We start from the raw sequence: 11,591 nt of genomic DNA on the forward strand, positions 1-11,591 counted from the left end.
ATGTCCACCTGCATCCACTTCTACTTACAGAGAGACTGTCACGTCTCTCTCTCTCTCTCTCTCTCTCTCTCTCTCTCTCTCTCTCTCTCTCTCTCTCTCTCTCTCGGGCAGACACTGTTTCCTTTATATTTCTGTTACTTACTCCGGTGCCTGGCACTGTAGGAAATGGCCAAGAAAATTAAGTTCTTGCTTGAGGTCACACACAGCGTGCATTCTTTTTTGATGGTTGATGAAGCCTATTGTGTTATAAGAAGGCAAAGGCTGGGAAGCACAGTGGGGAGTACTCTTGGATGACTAATGAACCATTAACTTCCAAAGGGCTTCAAGGTCACCTCTTGGATCTGTAGCCAGGCAGAAGTCCCCTCTTCCTTAGGAGCCATGGAGCCTTTGCATTCCCACTGCATGATTAGCCCTCGCTAATGGATTCTACATTTCAGTTACATGCCCTGGATCACTGAACTTGAAATTGGAAGGGACTGTTCCCTCTCCCCTCACTCCTCCTTTTCACATAAGAGAAACATGTGCTTTTACATAAAATGTGCAAGGTCAGGGATGAGGTAACTAGACGGCACAGTGAGTAGAGTGCTAGACTTGAGTCTGAGTCCTCCTCAGACATTTACTAGGTGGATGACCCTGGACAAGTCACTTAACTGTTCAGTGCTTCAGTTTCCTCAGCTACAAAATGGGAATAATAATAACATCCATTTAACAGGGTAGTTGTGGGGATCAAAAAGATGACATGCAAATGCACTTTGCAAAACAAAGTCCTGTGGCTCTTTTCAACAGTGAGGTGATTCAGGCCAGTTCCAATGGTCTTGTGATGGAGAGAGCCATGTTCACCCAGAGAGAGGATTGTGGGAACTGAGTATGGATCACAGCATAGTATTTTCACTTTTTTGTTGTTGGCTTTTTGTTTTCTTATTTCCTCCCCTTTTTTGGTCTGATTCTTCTTGTGCAGCATGATAAATGCTGGAATATATATAGAAGAGCTGCATATGGTTAACGTATTAGATAATTTGCCTTCTAGGGGAGCAGGTAAAGGAAAGGGAGGGAGAAAAAATTTGGAACGTAAGGTTTTACAAAGGTAAATGTTGAAAACTATGCATATATTTTTAAATAAAAAGCTTAAAAAAAACCCAAAGTTCTATATAAATATTAGCTATGATGATGATGATAATGATTAAGAAGATGTGGGTTCAAATCTTGGTTCTGTTACTTAATAGATAGATAGCACTAAGGAAGTTACAGCATATCCCTGGTTCTCAGTTTTCCCATCTATATAATGGAGGAGTATGACTATGTAGACTTTATAGTGTCTTCCATGTTTAAATCTATAATGACAATAATAATAATATTCAGATAGAGCTTTAAAGTTTATATGCGTTTTTTTATATGTGTTACTTAATTTGATCTTCACAACCCCACCATGTAGGTGCTATTATTAATCCTATTTTACAAATGAGGAAACTGAGCCTGGGAGTGGTTATGACTTGGCCAGCCAATAAGTGTCTGAGACTGGATTTGAACTCAGGTCTTCCTGACCTAAAGCCTGTGCACTAACCATTGTACCACCTACATGTCCTATCATAGAGGGTCTAGTCCAATCCAATCCAATGAACATTTGTTAAGTGCTTACTATATGCTGAGGATTAATCAATTGAGCAAAGGAATTAATACAAATTAATTTTTAAATTAATAAAATTAAAAGAAACTTTTAGTCCAATCCAATCCAGTGAACATTCATTAAGTGCTTACTATATGCTGAAGATTAATAAATTTGATTAAAATAATTAATTAGGGGCAGCTAGGTGGTGTAGTGAATAAAGCATCAGCCTTGACTTCAGGAGGACTTGAGTTCAAGTCTGGTCTCAGATATTTAACACTTCCTAGCTGTGTGACCCTTGGCAAGTCACTTAACCCCAATTGCCTCAGTTAAAAAAAATAAAAGAAATTATAAATAATATATAATAATAAATATATAAATAATATCTAATAATAACTATACCAATAATATATAATAATAAATATAAACAATAAGAGAAAAAAAAACAGTTCCTGTCCTCAAAAAGCTTGCAATCTAAAGGGAGAGGTCCTGCCCTGGCTTTGCTGGGAGATGCTGCATTATGGCCCTCAGAACTGTCTCTGTGACCTCTATTTCAAAGGTGGGCCATGGTGCAGGCCAGGGTCATTTTTGTCTTATAATTTCCTTTCTCTGGGCCTCAGTTCCATCATCTGTAGAATGAGGAAATTAGGTTGAATGGCCTCATTTTCCTTTGTGCTCTCTCTAAATGCTCTGAATCTACAATTCATTGTAATAAAAAGTAATTCTTTTTTATGTTGTTTTTTTAAATGTAAAAAAAAAAGTGATGCTTCAACCAATGCTTAATCTCAGCGTACAATAAGGAAGGTTTAGTTTAAAAGCATACCTAGAAAAGAGCATCAATGAAATAAAGTAATTTCAAAAGAACAATTGCTGACAGCTAGGGGAAGGTATATTTCAAGGTAGCAGCTGAGCTTTGAAAGAAAGCAGATTTGAAGATTTGATTTGAAGAGGTAGAGAGAAAAAGCAGATCTGGCATGGAGGATAGGGCAAAGACATGGAGAAAAGAGATGGGATGTCATGTATGGAGAACAGGTAGTAATGGCTGTTTAACTGGAATGGAGCTAAAATGGAGGTACCCTGAACTCCAACTGGAAAAGTGGGTAAGGAGAACTCTATTATGGAGGACTTTCAAGGTCAGGAGGGCAGGATCCCCACAAACATATCCCTGTGCCTTTATAGATGGTCTTTGAAAACCTCTATGGCCGAATAGAGCCATACTCTCCCTCACCCTCAGCACCAGATGGTGGTGAGCTTCCCAGAACTGAACTGGGCTACTCTTCAGAAAATAGATGGACTTTCAGTCCACCATCCCTACTTGAAGCTTTTTTCACTTTGATGGTGCCTGCCCCAACTTGTAGCTATAGAATGCTCTTTGATAACAAAAGGATTCCCTGTGTTGGGAGGAGGAGGAGATACAAGACCAAAGTTGTGATGGGAGAGGCTGGTGTGGCAGGACAGAGTCTAGAAAATGGGAAAAACCATTTTCAAATGTTCGTCCCCCACAGTGACTCATCAGCCATCCGCTTTGATGAGAAGGACTACCTATCAATAATCAATAATGTGCCAGTATTCTCACAGTTCCAGAATAGCACACATGACACATTTGTGCTTTCCTGACATGGTGTATTTTAGCTGAATTCCATCTTCCTAAAAGGATCATCAAGACCTTAGCAGCCAGGGCCCCATTTAGCCATTTTGTTCCATCTGAGTCTTGGCTTGACTTCCCACCCATCATTAGTCACATCAGAGATGTTCCTTCATTGGTTCAACCTTGCAGTCCCTCCCCTTTTTCTGACAGCCCCTCTGCTAGGGAGAACTGGAAATGACATGGAGCACAGAATCAAAAGTGACATTGAATCTCTTCTTGGCCCTGAGTGTCATGCGACTGGTAAAGAGACAGATTATTCTGCTTGTGAAGTGTGCCTGGACCAGACAAAATCAGAGTATTAATACTACAGACCATCTAGCTGGTACAACAATGCAAGTACACGGGAAATAGTCAACTCAACAAATGTTAAGTAGCTGGAATATGCAATGCATTGAGCTGGATACAGGCAGCTGGATACAGAAGTGGATAGAGTGCCAAACCTAGAATCAGGAAGACTCATCTGACTTTAGACACTTCACTGGGTGACCTTAGACAAATCACTTTACCCTGTTTTCCTCAGTTTCCTCATCTGTAAAATGAGTTGGAGAAGGAAATGGCAAATCACCTAGTATCTTTGCCAAGAAAACCCCAACTGGGGTCATGGAGAGTCAGATGTGATTGACTGAATAATAACAGCAAAGCTAGATGCAGGGAGAGATTGAAATCTAGATAAAAGAGGGGATGGATAGTAGAAAGAACATAAAACACGCCATCTTCCAACTACATGCATTTTCATTGTCTGTCTCCCCTTCCTGGACCTCTCTTCCTCCTCATCTTCATCTCTTAACTTCCTTCAAATCTCACCTCAAGTCACCTTCTGCAACAAGTCAGTCTCTAGATTCACTCAAAGCTAGTTCATTTCCTCTAACATTACCTTCAACTTATTCTGTATAGCTCTTTTTTTTCTATGGCTCTTTTCTTATTTTCTTCCCCATTTATTTGCCTGTGAGTTCTTTTTTATTAGTAAAGCTTTTTACTTTCAAAACATATGCATGGATAATTTTTCATCATTGACTCTTGCAAAAACTTGTGTTCCAATTTCTCCCCCTTTCCTTTACCCTTAGATGGCAAACAATCCAATATATGTAAAACATGGTAAAATAGATGCTAAATCATATATATATATATATATATATACAATTATCTTGCATAAGAAAAATCAAATAAAAAAAGGAGAAAGAAAATAAAATGCAAACAAACAATAAAAAGAGTGAAAATGCTATGTTGTGATTTACACTCAGTTCCCACAATCCTCTCAGTTCCCACAGTCCTCTCTCTGGGTGTAGATGGGCTCTCTTTATCACAAGATCATTGAAACTGGCCCAAATCATCTCATTAATGAAGAGAACCATGTCCATCAGAACTGATCATCGTATAGTCTTGTGGCTGTGTACAATGATCTCTTGGTTCTGCTCATTTCACTCAGCAACAATTCATGTCTCTCCAGGTCTCTCTGAAATCATCCTGTTGGTCATTTCTTATAGAACAATCATATTCCATAACATTAATATACCATAACTTCTTCAGCCATTCTCCAATTGCTGGGCATCAGCAAATGTTTCCAGTTTCTTGCCACTACCAAAAGGGCTGACACAAAGATTTTTGCACATATAGGTCCCTTTTCTTCCTTTATGATCTCTTTAGGATAAAAGTCCAATAGAGACACTGCTGGATCAAAGGGTATGCACAGTTTGATGGCCCTTTGGGCATAGTTCCAAATTGCTCAGTGAGTTCTTTAAGAACACAGATTGTCTTTTATGTTTCTATCTCCAATACTCAGCACAGGTCCTGGAACATAGGGTTTTTTTTTTTTTAATAGACACTTATTAAATGCTACTCAACCGACTAATAAACATTATACTTGGAATCACAAGATGTGGATATTAATTCCAGTTTTGCCATGTATCCAAGTGGTCATGGGGAAATCACTTTTTCATACCTCAGTTTCTCTGCAAAATGAAAGGGTTGGATTTGATCACTTTTTTTTTTCTAATTTGGTAATTTTTTTAATTATAGCTTCTTATTCACAAGATATATGTATGGGTAATTTTTCAGCATTGATAATTACAAAACCTTCTGTTCCAACTTTTCCCCTCCTTCCCCCCACCCCTCCCCCAGATGGCAGGTTGACCAATACATGTTAAATATGTGAAAGTATAAGTTAAATACAATATATGTATACATATACAAACAAACAGTTGTTTTGCTGTACACAATGAATCGGACTTTGAAAGAGTGTACAATTAGTCTGTGAGGGAAATCTAAAATGCAGGCGGACAAAAATAGAGGGAAGGATTTGATCACTTTAGAGGAGGTCCTTTTAGATCTAGCTTTGGGACTCTGTGAACACATGACTTTTCAACTCTTGTCTAGTTCTAGACTTGCTGCGGAAGATATGGCTTTACTTGGGATGTCGAGGAAGCCAGGAGGCAGAGATGAGGAGGGACAACATTCTAGACATCAGGGACAGCCTGTGTAAACAATATTGTACTAATGCGCCTCTTGGTAGAGAGGGAGAAATTCCCCTGCGCCATCATCTGCCACCAAGAGCAGCTTAGAAGTAGCACAAGGCTTTGATCCTGCCTGGTAACTCTGTTGGCCAAGATGACTCAGCCTTTGGTCCTCCTGGGCTAATTCTTCACACGGTACTTAAGAACAGCAGAGCATCTCTGCACTTAGCAATGCCCTGGACAGACTCTCCTTCCATCGCCATAAATATGCAGCCATTGTATCTTTACCTAAACAGTCAGTGATTTATGGACTAGACTGAATTGCAACCTCATCCTTGCTGTCTGCTCCTCTGAGGTGACAAAGATAATATTTCAGCAGTTTCTGCAGCATCTCTGCCTTGAGGGAATGTAAATAGAAGCATAATTGATTTCCTAAATGTGCCTTTTCTCTGTGTCTCAATGCTTTGTACATTATAGTTGGTATGGCTGACAAATCAGCCCTGATTGCTAATTAAAACATGGAATATATTAAAGAGGCCTTGCACATGTCCCATTTGCTCTCAGACTCAAAACCCTGGAAATGTGAGGACCAGCAAAGCTCCAATGAGCTCGGTCTAATTACTTGCCATTTTGCTTTGACTCAACGGTTCATGAGGTACAGTAGCTGTGACTGGCAGGTCATGCTTGATTGCTAATTAAATGGTAGAATTCCATTTCCAGCATCTCCTAACTTATCCCCTCCCCTCTCTGCAAAGGGACACCCTTGATTGGGGCAAAAGCTGTTTCTCTGCAGGCTTGTTGGTGCTGTAATGAGAGCTGATTCTCTTATCCCTGTGTGGGGCCCACATTCTTGACGGAACTTTAGCTTAAGCAAAGATGCTATTTCCCAGCCAAATCTTTGCAACGCCTCCAATAAAGAGGGCTTTTTGGCAAAGCAGAGTAACGATTTGGCTGCTCCCTGCTGCTCCCATATTCCTCCGGCTTCCCCCAGCAATCAGTCGGCGGACCTGAAAAATGAGGTGATCTTCTGCTATTTATGCTTAAAATGAGACATTTCAATCCTTTCCCTGGGAAACTTGCGAGTACCATCAGTCACAGAAAGAAGAATTGATTTCCTTTTGCCATCCTACTTATCTGGGTTTCATCTAATGAGCTCTGAGGATTTAATTGATCCGTGACAACTTCATATCAACAGGATCCTTTCATTGGACGATTAAAGAAATAACCAGGCAGGAAGGGTTGGCGACCCCGAGACCTTTGTGGGTGGTGACAGCCTTGACACTTCTGTGAGATCAGATCCTTGAGGACCACGATCATTAAGCAATGGTTGGGCATTTGATGCCTTGTCAAGTGGTTTAATCATTTCTCTTAAGTATTCATTGGAGGATGGATTTGTAGAGGTACGTTTTTTTGCCTTTATTATAGACAAGGAAAATTGGGGTTGGGAGGAAGGAATTGGGTTGAAAATCCAGCTTAATGAAAAGCTTTACTATGCAGCTAGGGGGCATTGTGGGTAGAAGGCTGCATGTCAAGTCAGGAAGACTTGAGTTCATACTGAGCCTTAGATTCTAGCCATGCGATCTTAGGCAAGTCATTTAACTCTTCTGCCTTGGTTTCCTCATCTGTAAAATAGATATGATAGCACTAAACTCCCAGGTGGTTGTGAGAATCGAATGAGATAATTTTTGTAATGCATTATTTGCAAATATTAAATATGTATCATTGCCAGCTATTATTTGGATAGTGTCATGAATGGGCACGTAGGAGGATCGCAGGAGTTTGAAATGGAAGAGAAGTTTGAGGTCATCTAGCCTAATCTAAGTCAGAGTAGTTCAAATGTACTAGTTTTTCTCAGTAGCCATTATTTCATTACTTTCTTTTCTTACTCAAAAGTCTCCAATAGCTCCCTAGCACCTCTAGGGCGAAAGACTGACAGGGTGACAGTGAAAGCTCTATACAATATGACTCCCATCAAGGTTTCCAGTATTATTTCATGCTACTCTTTTACATTCAGTTTAACCAAGCTGCTACTGTTTCCCAGAGATGACATTCCATCTCCTATCTCCATGTCTTTGCTCAGGTCAGGAAGACTTAACTTCTCTCCTCCCTTTAGACACTCCACCTTCTTCCAAAGCATTACTTAGGTACCATCTGGGTAAGCAAGGCTTTTCCTTAGTTTTGAAGATCGGACTCATCCCATTGGAATTATTTTGCATTCAAAAATCATAGGATTTAGAGCAGGAAAGAATCAGATCAATGTGGATAAAATATCAGACCTGAAGTCAGGAAAACTCATCTTCCTCAGATTCAAAGCTGATCTCAGACACTTATTAGCTGGGTGACCCTGGGAAAGTCACTTAACCCTATTTGCCTCAGTTTCCTCATCTGTAAAATGAGCTGGAGAAGGAAATGAGAAATCACTACAGTATCTCTGTCAAGAAACCCCCAAATTAGGTCAAGAAGGGTTGGACATGACTGAAATGACTGAGCAACAATAGTCCAAGCCTCTCTTTACAGGTGAGATACCTGAGGTCCAGAGAAGGGTGACAAGAGTAGCAAATTGCAGAGCTAGAATTTAAATCCAGATCCTCTGGTTCCAGTTCCAACATTCTTACCATTCCACCAGGTGGCCTTTCTTGAATGAACTTTATATTTATATCTTATGCTATTTTGCATTTTGGGGGAGGGTATTTCCTTGTCAATGTATATATTAAATTCCCCCAGTATAATGTAAATGCTCAAAGGCGGGGGCTTTTCTTCTTTGCATCTCCAGTGTCCAGCTCAGTGCCTTGTACCCGGAAGGCACTTAATAAAAGCTGTTGAATAGAATTGATTCCTCATCAGAGAATTCCAATTTGGGCTTCTAAAGTCTATCAAGGACATAATTCTCTTATAGAACTGAGGAAGGCATAGAAGGACCCAGGGTGAAATGCTGCATCAGTAGATAAAACAGGCTATCCCTTTTAAAACTTGGCCTTTTGGAAGAAGCACTCACCCTTTTTAGGTTGTTTGTCATAAGGTGCCATGAATGTTCGAGGCGCCAACATCCCGAGCCTTGAGCCGCTGGACTGCATTATACCAACCTCTGTTCTTCCAGTGAGAACGGGGTGACTTCAGGTCCTTTCCACATGTCCAGTGACTCCAACAGGCAAGAGTTCCAGGAATGACCTCACATCACAAGTGAATAAGCGTTTCTGGGATTGTCACAACATTACTGGAAGCCCTGCCTTAGTGGTCTGAGCTATTACTTTCAGGAAAGATGATGGGAAAAGATACAAACCTCTGACCTCTCCCAATTAGCTCTCTAGTTGAGGCTATTCTCATAGGCTTGTCTGGAAGAGGGAAATTCATCGTTGAAGCTTTCTTTAGGCAGACAGAGGGTGCAGTGCCCATGTTGGAGTTAAAAAAGAAATTAGAGGTATAAAGAAAACCATATGGGAGTGAGTAGTGAAAGTTACATTCATCATAGAATTACAGAGGGGCATCTGAAAGGGACCTCTGATCTCATTTTGGCAATGAGGAGGAATCGGTGACTTATGTCAGGGTACCCAAGTAACAGGAGGCCGAGCTTGTTCTTCTGAATCCAGAGCTAGAACTCATTCCAGTGCACTGCCCTGTTGATCAAAGAGAATTCATGATCCTTCTCCCCATATCCACATCTCTTGTAAATTATCTTAATTCTGTTGAGGACCCAGAATCCTTCAAGCCAGCTAAGTTTGCAATCTTGGGGTTATCCTGAACTTCATTGTCTGATTGGTTGATAAATCTCATTATTTCCACTTCTCCAATATCTCTCCTGTTTGCTTCTCTATTCACACAGACTAGGACCATTTTAATGCCTGTCTACTCAATATTTCAAAATATTTCTTTATTAGGTTTCCTGATTCAAGTCTCTCCTCACTCCAATCCATCCTTCTTGTGGGAAAACCATTCTGGAAGTTATTTATCTTCCATGACACTCCTTACCAAAGTGATTTTCCTAAAGCACAAATATGACTATGTCACTCCTTTATTCAATAAACTTCAATGGCTCACTCTTGCTTCTAGACAAATATAAACTCACTTTCCCTAACTAGCCATAGCTTGACTTTCTAGACTTATACCTTCCTCTCCCTTTCCATACTCTATTATATGACCAAACAAGGCTTTTTGCTAGCTCCCGCATGTTCCATTCTATCTTTGTCTCCAGTGGCTTGGTGTTGGCTCTCCCCCATACTTGGAGTGATCAGCCTTTTAGAATCCCTAGCTTCCTTTGACATTAATCTCAAACATTATCTTCTCAATTCAAACGTTAGGCTTTCTCTTAACTTTTCCAGTGGCTAGCCTCCTTTGTATAATTTTGTGAGGATCAGCATGGCACAATGGAATCAAGGTCTTTCTCTGCTAAGGCTGCATTTTCCTGGACAAGCCACTTAACTTGTTTTCCTCAGTTTCTCTATCTGTAAAATGGAGATAATGATAGTTCCTATCTCCCAGGATTATCATGAACATCAAATGAGATGAAATTGTAAAGTACTTAGCATAGAATCTAGCATATAGTGAGCACTATGTAAATGTTATATATTATCATACCTTGTTATATCATATTGAGTATCATATAAATATTAGCTGTGATAATATTACTATTTTTATTAGATAGATACAGACTAGAGAGGTTCTCCACATGGATACCAGTTCTAATTTTGGGAGAGCAGAACTCTAGGATCTTGGGAAAACAGATACTGAGCTGGAAGAGATTCAAAGGTCATTTAGTTCAACCATCTCATTTTACAGATGAAGAACCTGAGGACCAGAGAATGAAATGACTTGTTTAAAATGACACAGGAGGGGAGTGAAAGCTAGGATTCTTGGATTCTCTGGCTTCAAGTTCAAAGCTCCTTCTTGGTCCACCATTTTGTCTTACATCTTTTGCCAGTCTCATCCCTCATCCTGGGGATCCATCAGCTGAGCAGAGAGTTCCCTGTTTCCTCAGAAACAGTCTGTGATGGGAAGCAGGAGATAATGGGCGAGGAAACCAAGTGAACCAGCTCCAGTCAGGTTTGCTAACTACATTAGCTCCTGCTGTTATGAGCACTCAAGAACCTGGGGGCTAGGGAGGAGGGTTTCAGGGGATTTTAAAGGCCAGAGGTCCTATAGTTAATGCCAGTTTGTGAATTTTCATTAGAATGCACAGGGACTCAGCTAGCAGAAAGACTAATAACACAGGATTAGCCTTGGAGGCCTTAATATGAGAAGTCAATTTATTCTATCAACTGCATTATCTGGTCATTCACAATTTCTCTAGGAATTGAGAGAGGCCGATTGGCATATAAAAAACAAGTTTTCTTTTCTGCCTGGCAAATAGCCCATGATGACCATTGAGATTAAAAATAGAAACTGCCCCAGACTGCCCTATTCCCTCAGCTTTGTTTTTTCCAGCATCAGACTTTGTCCATTTAGGTGCTGAATGATCTCATTTGAATCCCTCCTCCCTTCTTCCTCCCGCTCCCGTCTTACCTTATATAATCTCCTGACAAAGGAAAGGCTGGGTAAAGTGGATATATTCCTGTACATTTTAAGTCCTCGGGGTCTGTAGGGTCCACCATTTTTATTCTTAATTGGAGAGAACTCTTCTTTTTTCTTGCATTGTGTAAGATCTAAACTTAAATCACACTTCAGAAATAAGCTAAGTGACCTTGGATACTTCACCTCTCTGTGCCTCAGTTTTCCTTATCTGTAAAAGATGAGGACTGGACTTGATAGTCTCTAAGTCTGCTTCTATCTTAATCTTTGATTCTTTACTGTTTCTTGATGTTCCCCCCTTCCCCAGCTGCTAGCACTACCCTGCTGCAAATATTTTATTTCAGTTTTGTATGTATGTGTGTATATATATATATATATATATATATAT

This window comes from Sminthopsis crassicaudata, chromosome 3 (genome assembly GCF_048593235.1).
Source record: "Sminthopsis crassicaudata isolate SCR6 chromosome 3, ASM4859323v1, whole genome shotgun sequence".
In the NCBI taxonomy this organism is placed as follows: domain Eukaryota; kingdom Metazoa; phylum Chordata; class Mammalia; order Dasyuromorphia; family Dasyuridae; genus Sminthopsis; species Sminthopsis crassicaudata.